Consider the following 15,039-nt stretch of genomic DNA (forward strand, 5'->3'; position numbering starts at 1 on the left):
TCCATTACTCTTCGAATACGCACTGAATAAACTCCATATAATAATTTGCAAACCATACCAGAGATACAAACCAATTCAATTTATCCGTACATAACAGGCTTACATTATATATATATATATATATATATATATATATTTGTGAATGATAACGACGCAGGTTATGGAGTGAAAAAACTTTGACCGTGCGGAGAGAGCTGTGAAATGAATGGTAATTAGTAGTAATGAATACATATGAACTCGTGAAAGAATAATTGTACATTTTTTTTATAAGAGTAAATAAATTTCGCCGAAAGACTAATAAATAATGATGCGAATGAGCAAATCATTTCATTTTGCATACAGTCTCCAATAATTTATGCAACTTGAGTTGTAATTAATCCATTCGTCTAGCTTTTTCTAATTTCACTTTTCTTTATATTTCATCATTAATGATTATTATTCTTGGTGAATAATTATTCCATTTTGTCTCTACATTGGAGGACATCTTTGTATTCATCATCATTGATTATTTTCTTGATATATATATATAACAAAATATTATTGGAAACCTTTATTTATTATCAAAAAAATTTAAATAGAAATAGGTTTTTATACAATTTTTTATAATAAGAATACGTATAAAACATGTGGTAATATATATACACACACATATTTGTTATATTCTCTAATAGTGTATATAGGAATGATTATGAGATGTTAATTCACCGGCATTATTTCAAGTATTTTACTGTAAGCACCTAATTTCATAATCTTTGTTTAGATAATTCTACTTTAAATATGTATTTTCTAAAATAGTACAAAGTTTTGTTTGATCATGTTTATTGGATTTAATTATCTTGGCCGAAATTAAGAATAATCGCATGAGTATTAATTATTCTTCATTGGCTATTATTATATAATATTTACACAAGTAAATATTTTCAATATTTTTACAGTTTTCAAAGAATACTTAATTATTTTTCAAGATCATTAACTATGAGTTCGAAGTATGAAAATATATCAAATTTTTATTTAAAAGAAAACACATAAAATATGTAAAATGACTAAAAAATAAGTTAATTTTAAGTTTATCAAGTAAATATAGAAACTATTTCCAAATTTTTAAAAGATTATACCGATTTTAAAAATATTTTAAATTCGACACACTACCGTTATCGTTGTTAAAAGTTAAAAGATATCCATGAACAATATCGATGTGGCATTTTAAAAAATTGATCGTGAAAACAAATTATCATCACATCAATATATTTTGCCACAGCATATTATCTTCTTATTTAAAATAAGTAAAATTGAAATTCTTATACATATATACATACATACATATAAACAAACATATACATATATTCATCTAGTTAAATTTATTATTATATTAGACAGGGATAACTTCAAAAATACTTTTACTTTATTACAAAGACTTCACTCCGTACCCCTAGATTATAGAGTGTAAAATGGGCGGACCCGACCGAATTCGGGACGGATTCAATTCGGGCCTAGAATTTTTCGGGTCGAGTCGGTCCGCCCATTTATTTTTCGGGCCTAGGATCGATGGTTTGGAACCCGATCTTATAGGGCTTCGGGCGGGTTTGGGGCTGGACTTCGAGTTTTTTATTAAATAAAAATATTTTTTCTGCGATGATAATAATAATAATAATATGAAATATTAAAAAAAGCAAATATAGTATAAAAAGATATTATATGATGTAATTAATTTGAATCATGTAGAAAAAGAATCAATATGTTTATATGTAAACAAAGTTTAAAAATATATATTTGAAAGTTTCTACACTTTCAAAAGTATAAATTGATATATATATATATATATATGATGTAATATGGTTAAAAAAAATAAAAGTTTCCGTCACTTTAAAAAGTGTTAATTGGAACCAAGATTAAACTTCGTCATTTGGTTCAAAGACACACATACACACATATATATATATATATAAAAGTATCACATGTGTTTGTTTATGCGTATCGAAGAACAAAATCCAACCCACTTGTACGAAACAAAACCAATTCCGAGTGAGAAGAAAAATATAAAACAAAAAAACATAATCAAATAGCAAGTATTATGTTTGATTTAGTAAAAAAAATAATACAAAAGAAGATTATCCAATATATAATTTAATATGGTTACAAAAAGTTAGGATAATTATAGAGATGTAAAGTTTTGGTTTAAAAAAAAGGTTAGAAAAAAAATTAATGGACCTCAAGCCCGACCCGAGATCCGATCGGCCCGACCCAACTGGTCCGCAGCCCATTTAGCCCGAGGTCCGAAAGCCCGAAATTTAATGAGCCTATATTTTTTAGGTCCATGTCCTTATTATTTTCAGGTGAGTTCGGACCGGGTTTCGGGCTGCGGACTTAATTGACATCCTTACTCTAATTGGCTGAAAAAAAAGTGTCTTCAAACAATACCTTGTGTTCCCCATCATATCTTTTTGTAATCCATCGATTTGTATTTCTCTTTCCTCATGTTTCTCTCTTCTCACATTTCTCTCTCTTCACATTTTTCTCTCCTCGCATTTCTCTTTCTTCACATTTCTCTCTCCTTGTGTTTCTCTCTTCTCTCGCATACTGATCACACTAGCCATAATGGTCACACCGTTCAAGAAAATATCCATAGTGGTCACTCTTATCACAATTTTATATAAGTCACAATGTCATCATTAGTCCTACATTGTCTTACGAATTTTATTATTTACATGCATAATGAAAGTAGGTGACGACTGGATGGAAATGAGACGAATTTAGTAGACTATATAAACGATATTCGATGTAAAACTGGAGTGGATGAAAAATGAGATGGATATTGTGGAATGTGGAATGAAAATGTAAGGATAATGTTCATCAAAGTGTTTTTAAAATATCATTATCACTTATGAGATTCGTTTTGTGATCATAGCTTTCGATAGAATAATTGTCATCAACTTGCAACCCCAATTTTCTTTTCCGAATCCTTTCTTTGGTCGTATATTACACTTTGAAAATATTGAATTCTTGAAATTTACTCAGTGTGACCAGTATGACCATCAGAACATGTATACATGTGAAAAACTTGTCCAATTCATTTGTCGAGGACTAAAATAAGCTTTATACACTGTAAAACAGTATAATTTCACTTTATAAGAACGTTTCCGAGGTGAATAAAACAACAAATTTATGAACACAAAGTTACATTGGTCTAAAGTGTTTTTAAAACAATACTATCACTTACGAGATTCGTTTTGTGATCATAGCTTTTGATCGGATAATGTTCATAAACTTTCGACCGCGATTTCTTTTCCGAACCCTTTCTTTGGTCGTATATTACGTTCTGAAAGTGTTGAATTCTCGAAATTTGCTCAGTATGACCATCGAAACATGTATATATTTGAAAAAAACTGGTCTATGTTTTGCATGTCCAAATCAATTTAAACGTCCATCGCGTAATTTTTCTTCTATAATTACTATTTCTATTATCTCTCTAATAATTTCATTTCGAATTCTATCAATCCTTATTTGTGCACACATCTTTCGCAATATCCTCATATCAAGCATATTCATTTTACACACATGTTGTCCTTTCGCCGTCCAACATTCGTTACCATACATCAATACAGATATTATGGTAGTGCGTTAGAATTTTGTTTTCACCTGTAAAGGGACCTAACAATCGTAAAAAACCTCCATGGCTTGTTTTCATTTCATCCATCTCGCTTTTATTCTATAACTAATATTTTCGTTACAACATCTATTCTTTTGAATGAGTGAACCAAAATATTTAAAATACGAGTTTTGAGGTATTAATTCTCCGTACAAGTTACTTCTTTCACATCTAAAGATCTGTTACTAAAATCGAATACATATACTCGGTTTTTTTGTTCTACTAATTCTAAAACATTTTGTTTCTAATGTACTCCTCCATAATTTCAATTGTTCATTTATTCATTCTCGTAACTTATTTATTAGTACGATATCGTACGCAAATATCGTGAACCACAATACTTCTTTTTGTATATCTCTATTCGACTCATCCATGAATAAAGTGAAGAGGTATGATTTTAAAACGGATCATTAATCTAACCCTATCGAGATGAAAAAATCTCGTGTGTTATCTCATATAATTTAGACATTAGTGATCGCACATTCATACATATCTTTCAATATTTATACATTCTAACAATAAATATAATTTTCTAAAACTAAAGATAAATAAAAAAAGGGGCAATGACAAAAAAACATATGAACTTTGTGTATTTGAAAAATAAATACACAAACTTTCATTTTGGTAATAAAATACAAACTTTTATATTTTTAGCGTAAACCTCTACAAATAGTAACACCGTCAAAAAAATAACGAAACTATCAACACGTCATGTACAGTTGTATATAAATATCATATCATGTGTTTAATAAATCATGTCATTAATTATATTTAATAAATTTAGTATTAACCTTGTTTAGTGATTTTATTTTTTGATGTTCAAAACATAATATATATGGAAAGTGGAACACTTGAAATGCAAATATATTATGTTTTGAACATCATAAAAAAAATCACTAAAAAAAGTTTATAATAAATTCACTAATCATATATATTATATTTTGAACATCAAAAAACAAAGTTACTAAACAAGGTTAATAATAAATTCACTAAACATAATTAATGACATAGTTTTATTAAACAAATGATATGATATTTATATACAACTGTACATGACATGTTGATGATTTCGTTATTTTTTTGACGTCGTTACTGTTTGTAGAGGTTTACGCTAAAAATATAAAAATTGGTGTATTTTATTACTAAAATAAAAGTTTGTGTATTTATTTACCAAATACACAAAGTTCATGTTTTTTTTTGCCATTGCCCCGTAAAAAAAATAGTCCAACCATAATCCTAAATAAATATTGTGACGCCCGTAACCCGTGTCTCATCCACGAGTTATGACACATGGACGATCAAACCGTATATCAAAATAGCGGAAATTTAAAAACGTTTTTATATTATACATATGCAGCGGAAATATGTTTATACACAGCAAACCCACATATAGTAGACGTATACACACCATAACATAAAGACGGTGGATACGATATAATATATAGTCGATATACACCGTCAGTGACAAACATACAGTACACGTCTGGAGAGGAAAGTATATATGATCCGGAGAAAACGTCTCACTCGTCACCAGTACCCTCGTCATGTTGCTGCCAAAGCTGCTCCGAACCTGAAACGTTGCATAACAACGTCCATAAACTATATGCTTAGTGACTACTTCGGATTAAACCCGAAGATTATACTCAAATTGTAAATGGCCAAGCACAAGCAATATTATACACATAATATGTAAATATACATGTCCAAACATATCATGTCATAGCATTTAACACATGCATCAAGCACAAACAGTCCGGATGACAAGTCATCGGACAACAACCGTCAAATCGTCTCTATGTGCATCACACACATAGGATAGCATACGGATCTTGTATCAAGTCATAGTTCGACCCATTGGGTCTATCAATAACACCGGTACCGTCAAATCGTCTCTACGGGTGCATCACACGCGTAGGTAAGGACTCCCCATGTGCAATGCACAATCCTCTCTCTCTCCTCGGTCGAAGCCGGAATAGTAAAAATACATCAACCCAGTGCCCAACACTTCATAAAAATGTATCACATCAACCATCCCCTCTGATATCGATGTCACCACTCGATACCAGAGCGCCAGGTGCCTCCTCCAGGCCACCACCGACTATGTCGAGCGAAGTCAGTCAACAAATGACAACCTCTCGCCGGTCATCCGCCACGGAAAAGCTCATCAGACCCGAGCTCAAATCTTTCAGAGTATTTCCGCATAACCTCGTCGGGAGAATCGCTTAATCCCGAGTCACGGGTAAATATATGCCAGTCTCTGCCGGGAGAATCACTCAATCTCGAACCCGCTCCATAGCTAGTGGAACGTTGGTGCGGTCACAGAGTAACCGTAAGATTTCCTCAACCCCGGGATAGCCGAATCGCTCAAGACTATCACGTGTATCATCGGCTCCAAGCTCTGCGCGTAGGAGACCAATCACAATCATATCTCCTCAATATGAAACTCGACCCGGATCGGGAATCATAATGACAACCTCTCGCCGGTCATCCGCCACGGAAAAGCTCATCAGACCCGAGCTCAAATCTTTCAGAGTATTTCCGCATAACCTCGTCGGGAGAATCGCTTAATCCCGAGTCACGGGTAAATATATGCCAGTCTCTGCCGGGAGAATCACTCAATCTCGAACCCGCTCCATAGCTAGTGGAACGTTGGTGCGGTCACAGAGTAACCGTAAGATTTCCTCAACCCCGGGATAGCCGAATCGCTCAAGACTATCACGTGTATCATCGGCTCCAAGCTCTGCGCGTAGGAGACCAATCACAATCATATCTCCTCAATATGAAACTCGACCCGGATCGGGAATCATAAAGAGGAGATCTCAAACAACGCAATCATCGGGATATCACCTCAATCCAGGCTACAAACACATGCTCGGCTTTACTCCGGCCCTCCGAGGTAAAGTCTCATGCCATGCCAACTACCCGATTCTCCGGTCACAAGCATTCACACGAGACTACACTTTAGTCATGCATACACACGTCTTTACTTGTTATTCGGGTTTACCGATTCTATTACATTCATTTTATTCTTTTTATCCTTCGATCCGATCAAATTGGGTTCCGACCATTCCAGATTACCAATTCAGATCGTCCCGAGAATTTTACTTACCGTAGAATGGTTTCGTTCAAGTTTCGTGAGGTTCGGATAAGAAACAGGTCAAGGAGGTCGGGTATGAGGGTCGGTTGCATCGGATCTTGTTCGATCTGACGATACGAGCCAAAATGGGGAAACAGGGACCTAGACCGGACGGTCTGCACAAACTGGACCGGACGGTTCATGAGGTCTGGTCCCGACGGTCTAAAAAAACCTGGAACGAACGGTCCATGGTCTGTGGAACGGACGGTCCATGGTCTGTGGAACGGATGGTCCATGGTCTGTGGAACGGATGGTCCAGACTTCGTCTTCTTCCCCGCGACCCTGCAACCCTAGAACGGATGGTTCAGGCCTGGACCGTTCGGTCTAGGCGAACCAAGAACTTCGGGTTCCGATTTTTCGCACCAAACTCAACCATCTATAGCTCAAAATAATCTAGAGATCATGGGACACTCAAATCTAAAGTCAATTTCATGCAATTCACACTCAAAACACGCAAATCTCCATTTTCAATTTGATTATCATTTTCGGACTTAACCCAAAACACTCACCTAGCTCAAATTCGAGCTTGGGCTTTGTTGGGGAGGTTTCCTAGAGTTGATTTCTGGGTTTATTGATTGATTTCGATCAAAATCGAAGCTCCAATCGAAGATTGAAGTTTCGGAGTTTTGAGAGAATTTGCGAGAAAGAGTGAGAGAGTGAAGTGAGAGAGAAATGACAGAAGAATGGCGGACTTAGGCGAAATCCCGCGTCCCAGAGGAAGCAGGAGGTGGCCAAAGGGGAGAAAAGGCGGTTGCATGGCGAAGCAGGAGGTGGCGGCCGCGGAGAGGACGAAGAAATCGCGGCGCTCCAGTCCCGACTCGCCAGACCGGACAGCCTGGCTATGCAGAACGGACGGTCTGTGTGGTCCAGACCCGACGGTCTACGTTGCGTAGGCCGGACGGTCTGCTTCCCAGACCGGACGATCTGACCCCTTTTCCGTCCGTTTTCTCGCTCGGTTCGGTCCAATCCTTCGGTTTAACTTGATATAGGTTTAGGTCAATGTTCTAGGGTCATGTTTAGGCTTATATAAAATCTCCTAAAGCTTGGTACGGATAACGAATTCACGGGTTATCACAAATACTCGTCCTAATCAAAATCCTAGCGAGCACATGGATCGTGGATCATGTTTTTTTATTCGTTATTCTTTTCCTATCTAAATAATCAAACACAAATGTAAAAATATATATGTTATATTAATAAATGACCAGATTATTAAACTAATTAACTAACATGCCTTTTTTACATTGTTTTGTTTTAAAAATTTGCTATGAATTAGATGCATGGTTCAAGTTTTTTTCTTCTTCTAAGGAGATACCCTTAAAAGGGTCAAATTAGGTTTATAATCTATCCTGCCTTTTTTAAACAATGGAATCATAACTATAATGAAATTATATATCGCATGTTTCTTTTATACCCAAAATATTATGTTCAAATTTAGAATGATAATGTGAAAAATCAGGTTACATACATTCTAGAATGCCTGATGCTATACGACTTTTATCGAATTAGATAATTCACACTGTAAACTTTCAATATATTATAGTTTCTAAACTTCCCACAACATTGGAAGTTAATGTAAAAACTTCTAACATTTAGAAAGTATATTGTAAAGATGTTACATTTTGTGTTTGGAAGCAAATAAGACAAATATTTTCTCTTACACATTTGGAATTTTACAAAATTTGAATTCCTTATATTTATTGGAAAGATTTTATTTTTTTAAAATTATCAATCTAAATCCGAATTTATTAACTTATATGTTATAAAATTTGAAATATAAAAAATTATAATAAATTAAAAAAATAATAGTTTTTAAGATTTAGTTATAATCATTATGAAAATGTAGATTCCTATATATTTTGTCATTGTTTATATATCTTTTCCAAATGAAGCATACAAAATTTTTTTATAGGAATGATTAGAATAATGTTGCATGCTAAGGTAATGGGTGAAACGAGGAAATAATAATAATAATTCGCGTGCAATTTATCATTTCATAAAACATAAAGATCTTTCCGAAAGAAAATATTTTATTACAAAAGACAACATTTGATTCCTGAAAATACGGCTGAATCAAGATTGAGTAATAAGTGGGAAAATATTCAAAGATAATTATTTTACACGATTATAAGTATATGTATATATACACTCGTGTGGGTATGTCATCAACTCATCATGTATGTATAATTATACAATTGATACATTAATATACGTTTATTTAGCCTAAAAATAATATATAAATATATATTATTTGGGTTAATAAATTCTCGAATCTCACCCTTGAATGCTTTTCATCTACCAATGCACTATTCTATAAACCAAATTTACAGTGATGCTATTTACATTTGTTTGGTCCAATTTGGATGCTCGTTTAGATGGAATCAAAGTTCATCCTAAGTCTTTTTTTTTTTTTTTTGAAGTTTTAGGTTTTTTTAGGGAAGACACGACAACGAACACAAACTTAAATAAACGATTGAAAATGGTTAAAAGAAAATCTAAACTCCACAACTCGAGTTAAACTTAAAAACGAAATGGAAAATGAAATGACCAAAATACCCTTGAAGATGCTTAACAACAATTTTTTTTAATCGAAAATTTATCGAAACTTCGATCCAATTATATCTCTTAGGTGACTAAAGAAATCTAGATGAATACTCATCTCCAAATAAAAACTCAAACCTGAATTGAAAATAATATATATAAAGGATTTTCTCTTTACCAATTGAATTTTCTCTTTCTTTTTATGCATCTCTTCAATATAAATAGCCAAATATCCTTTCTCAATATGAGATGTAAACAATTGAATACCAATAAATAGGAAAGAGAAGAATATATATAAAGTATTTGATTGTTTTTGTGTTGTAACGGAGCATTCCATTGAATTGTGTGTTTTAGACTTTGGAATTAAAAGAATGGGTTATTATCAAACATTCACATTTTTGTTTGGATACTTCACCCAATAAAATTTCCAACCCTAAAACAGTTTTAATATATAATACTGCAAAGTTCAATGTTTAGAATGTTGATATGCACATATATATATATATATATTTATATGATCAATTTGAAGTAAAATTCTTTATTTTTTCAAAAAAAAATGTAGAATAATATAATGCAGCCCAACAAACTATAAAGAGAATCCACCTATAAGATTATATATATATATATATATGTGTGTGTATAATGAATTAAAGACATTGAACGAGTCGAAGCCGATGACTGCAAAGTAGAGTAGAGTAGATGTTCCATGTTGTCAATGTCATCTATTACTTTGGTCATTGGGACCCAACCAAATCACCTAACCATTTTCGGAAATAAATAAATAATTTGTGTGTGTATATATAATAGTAAGCAAACCAAAATTGAAGTTCTCGAGTTATTAACTACTATGGCTTTGAATGATGAATAATTTGAAGAAGGTAAATATATATCATTATTTAGTGAGTAATTAAATTCAATATTTCTATACAGTTGAATTTTTTAATCTTACAAAATCAATTTTTAAACTCCGACAATTTTTTTTTAAATTCGACAAACTCAGCTTTTTAATTCTCTAAATTTAAATCTATATGCGATCTCTAAATTTATTCTTTTAAACCCTAGTATTATCTTATCCCTTTTAAATTATTGACTCAATTAGTTATCCAATATCATTTTATCAGGAAAAATATCAATTTACCAATTATTATGTGTACATTTAAATTTTACCCTTTCTTGGGCGTTTGAACAATCAAATGATCAATACTTCTATTTAATGAAACCATCAATTAAATCCCTTACCCATAAGTTTTCAGTAATTAATATAAAAGTTAAATATATATATATATATATATATATATATATTCACATAGATGTAGCCAAGACTACATTATCATAATATGATCATTAGACACCCCATGAAAAGGCTTTGAAGAAGATAGGTGGGTCACGAATAAGATATTCGAAATTTTTGAGATATCTATATATGTATCCGATATGTATAAATATTCGATTTTGATATCCGTATCTGATCCGTAATTTTTGGATATTCAAAACTTCGGATATCCGTAAAAATCATAGATATTTGCAGATGTTCGTATTTGACCTAAATGTTATAAAATTTTGAATTAAAATTAAATAAAAAACTCAAACGCAAATAAAATATATAATCTATTTAATATAAATGATATTTATAATTTAAAATTCATAATTTTAAACATTACAAATCTAACTCAAATACGAGTACAATCATAATCTATCAAATAGAAATATATTCTAAAATCAAAATTTAAAACATTAAACATAATAAATCTTAATATTCAAAAGATTAAATATTATAAATTTCAATATATATAAAATATTTCTTAAATCTTCTTAAAAAATATGTAAATATTAAATATTTTAAATCTATATACCAAATTATTCTTCTATTTAATAATATTATTATAAAATACGGATCGAACATGTCAGATAATTCAATTTTGATATCCGTATTCGATCCGTATCCGATAAATATTTTCAAATGAATATCTGTATCCGATCTGTAAACAACAGATATCCGAATATAAGAATCGAATAGTGGATCGATTCGGTTTTTTCGGATATTTTGTCCATCCTGAATGAAGGTTAGAAGTCACCCCAACGAAAGAAATAAGTCAAAAGTCATGGGCCAAAAAATAATATTATTAACATAAATGTAAATATTGGTTGGTCCAAACAAAAAAGTTCAGATGAAATTTTCTTTGTCCCCCTTCTTTTATAAAGTTTTTGACATGAAAAAAAGCTTGATTGTTATAATAAAAGAATATTGTTAAAGAAAATTTTAATTTGGCCATCTAATTCTACAACATCTCAAACTTTAAATAAAATTTAAGATAAAGATCATATCCAAATTGATATTGTTATGGAAAAAGAAAATTTTATATCTTTCTTGTAATGAATAAAAATCCTCATTGAAGTAATTTAATAATGGCCAAACGTTATGGCATGGCTCATATTTTATACACTCTCTCTCCCCCTATGTCTGTCTTTTTTCTATTTAAATATTTTCATTTCCCGATTGTTTGCTCGTCATGTCCCCCGATTTAGAGGACAATGGATTAAAATAATAATAAATTCTATCTCAATGGCCTTTTTTTCTGTAAAAGAATAGCCTTGATGTGACACATTTATTAAATATTTGGAAAAAATAATATTTAAATAAAGAATAGCCTTAGAGTAAAACATATATGTATATATATATGTGGAAATTTTGGAATTCATTTAATTTTTTAAACTAACATTTTTGTTTATATAAAGTTTGGGTTTAGAAAGATTATAAAATTAAAATGTGAAACGTGTGAAAATAATGTTGACGTTCCCCAAATTGATACATTTCTTTTTACAGATTTAAATTTTAGTAACACAAAAAAAAATTGAAGAAATTGTTCAGCATGTGTGTTATGTACAGATGAGGAATATGCAATATTTTTTTAGAAAAGAAGGTACAGAAACAGAAATGGTGAAAACAAACAGATGACTTCATGTAAAGGAAATAGCACTTCCGTCAGCACTTTACATTTTAGAATTTAATTATTATTTGCTGTAAAATCTAAATTATTGCTAGACATTAAAAAATATTTCTAATAGAATACATTTTATTTTACAAACAAATACCACCACTAATTTGGGATAATATTGAATTCCAATTAATTATATGCCAAAAAAAAATTTAGCCAATTTGCATAAAAACATGAGTTTGCACTTTCTTTATCCCATCATGATTGTCCCACCAAGACCTATTCAAAAGGGTTTCTTTCAAAACTTTTTCCCACTGTCCAAACAGAAACTTCTTCTTCTCCCCTCCCTCTCTCTCTCTACATCTCTCTCTCTCTCTCTCTCTCTCTGATTCTCCATTCAATTTCACATGTTTTTTCATGCTGATCTCATCACTACTGACCATCTTATTCCCCCCAACAAATAACCAAACCCACTTCCAAAAAAAATCCCAATCTCTCTCTCTCTCTCTCTCTCTCAAGAAAATGGTTCGGACACGTCGGAGATTACCATCACCTCTTGTGATCTTCTGTTTCTTTGTTTTGTTCTCAACCCTCTTCTGGAATCACTGCGAAGGTTCGAGGGCCACAAGCTTTATCTTCACAAACCCTAATTATTATAACCCTCGAAGTCATCATCCAAGAACGGCGAGAGGACATTTCTTGGGTTTCTTGCCCAAACACTTACCGGTTCCTGCCTCTGGCCCTTCAAGAAAACACAACGAAATTGGCCTTCAAGATTTCATGTCTCCATGAAGGTACTTTTGCAAAAACATATTAGCATTCAAGCTTTCTTACTATATATATATATATATAATTATAGAGAGAGAGAGAGACAGAGACATGTATGTATACACAATCACTCCATCTGAGATGTGTTCTTAACGTGGGATTAGGGTTTTTTTTTCTGGGATTTTGTTTGCATGTAATTTTTTTAGTGTAGTTGAAGAGATTATGTCACCAGGGTTTTGGCAGAAGCTCTTAGCTCGATTTCATGTCGACGTTGTTCGGGTTATATATGTAACTTTCTAAGAGTTTTAAACTCTTTCTGTATATGTAAAGGATTAAGACACAAAGCGACAATCTCGTTGTTGTTTTTGGAGATTTATTATTTTCTAATAATCTCTTTCACTAATGATGTTATTTCTAGAGAAATGAATGCCATGTTAAAATTTTATATAAATAGTTAAAGTCTAATTTTGGCTTCTAATCAAAGGTAAAAGAAAAATGCAGTGTTTGCGGAACAAATAATATTAATAAATTAATAAATAACTGGCGATTCCATGCATAAATTTTGCCAATTAATTTGGATACGCACGCGCGCGCATACATACATACATATACATATATATATGTTTTCATTTTATGAATTAAATGAATTGGATCGTATTCATTTATTCTGTGGGAGAAGATTGGGTCGCTACCGGTTCAAGCAATGAGATGGGAAAGAAACAGAAATTATTTTTCTCATCATCAAAGGAAAATTAATAATAATAATAATAGTAATAATAATAATAATAATAATAATAATAATAATAATAATAATAATAATAATAAGGTTGTCCGAAATAGCACGCAAGGGGTTGAATGTGTAGCGGTATAATTGCATTAGTCACATCGACAGGATTCATTATCCGCACGTCGTATCCTATGTTCTAGATCGTTTGAATAAATCGATATGTGCGACCAAAAATATTTTTAATTTTAGAATAAAATAAGAAACCATAAACCGTCGCTAAAGAACCAAAAAAAAAAAAGACATAATCAAAGGTTCATCCTAGGACATATGCTGCCCATATACCCTTATGAATTTGATATACTAAAACGTTACCATATGAATGAAGGTATTATACCATATGCTACATTTAAAAGCCACATCCAACATAATTTATACTAAAAAGTAAAAAAATAATATAATGTGAATTTGATCTAGTGTGACCATGTCACAATAATAATAATAATAATAATAATAATAATAATAATAATAATAATAATAATAATAATAATAATAATAATAATAATAATAATAATAATAATAATAATAATAATAATAATAATAATAATAATAATAATAATAATAATAATAATAATAATAAGGTTGTCCGAAATAGCACGCAAGGGGTTGAATGTGTAGCGGTATAATTGCATTAGTCACATCGACAGGATTCATTATCCGCACGTCGTATCCTATGTTCTCTTTTCTTTTTGCTCTTAAATATTTGTTCCAATTGCTTTATTTTACATTGTTATTATTTTGTTAATTTATAATATTGGCAATTAAGTCGTTGTAAATGATAGTGGGAGATTATTATTATTATTATTATTATTATTATTATTATTATTATTATTATTATTGTGACATGGTCACACTAGATCAAATTCACATTATATTATTTTTTTACTTTTTAGTATAAATTATGTTGGATGTGGCTTTTAAATGTAGCATATGGTATAATACCTTCATTCATATGGTAACGTTTTAGTATATCAAATTCATAAGGGTATATGGGCAGCATATGTCCTAGGATGAACCTTTGATTATGTCTTTTTTTTTTTTGGCTTCTTTAGCGACGGTTTATGGTTTCTTATTTTATTCTAAAATTAAAAATATTTTTGGTCGCACATATCGATTTATTCAAAACTAAAATAAAAACTAATAACTTTATTTTACAATTATAAAATAAAATCGAGAAATTTTATTGACATATTTTACAGTTATATCGTTTTTCACTAATCTATATTAT

Source organism: Tarenaya hassleriana, unplaced genomic scaffold (genome assembly GCF_000463585.1).
Source record: "Tarenaya hassleriana unplaced genomic scaffold, ASM46358v1 Cleome30, whole genome shotgun sequence".
Lineage (NCBI taxonomy): Eukaryota > Viridiplantae > Streptophyta > Magnoliopsida > Brassicales > Cleomaceae > Tarenaya > Tarenaya hassleriana.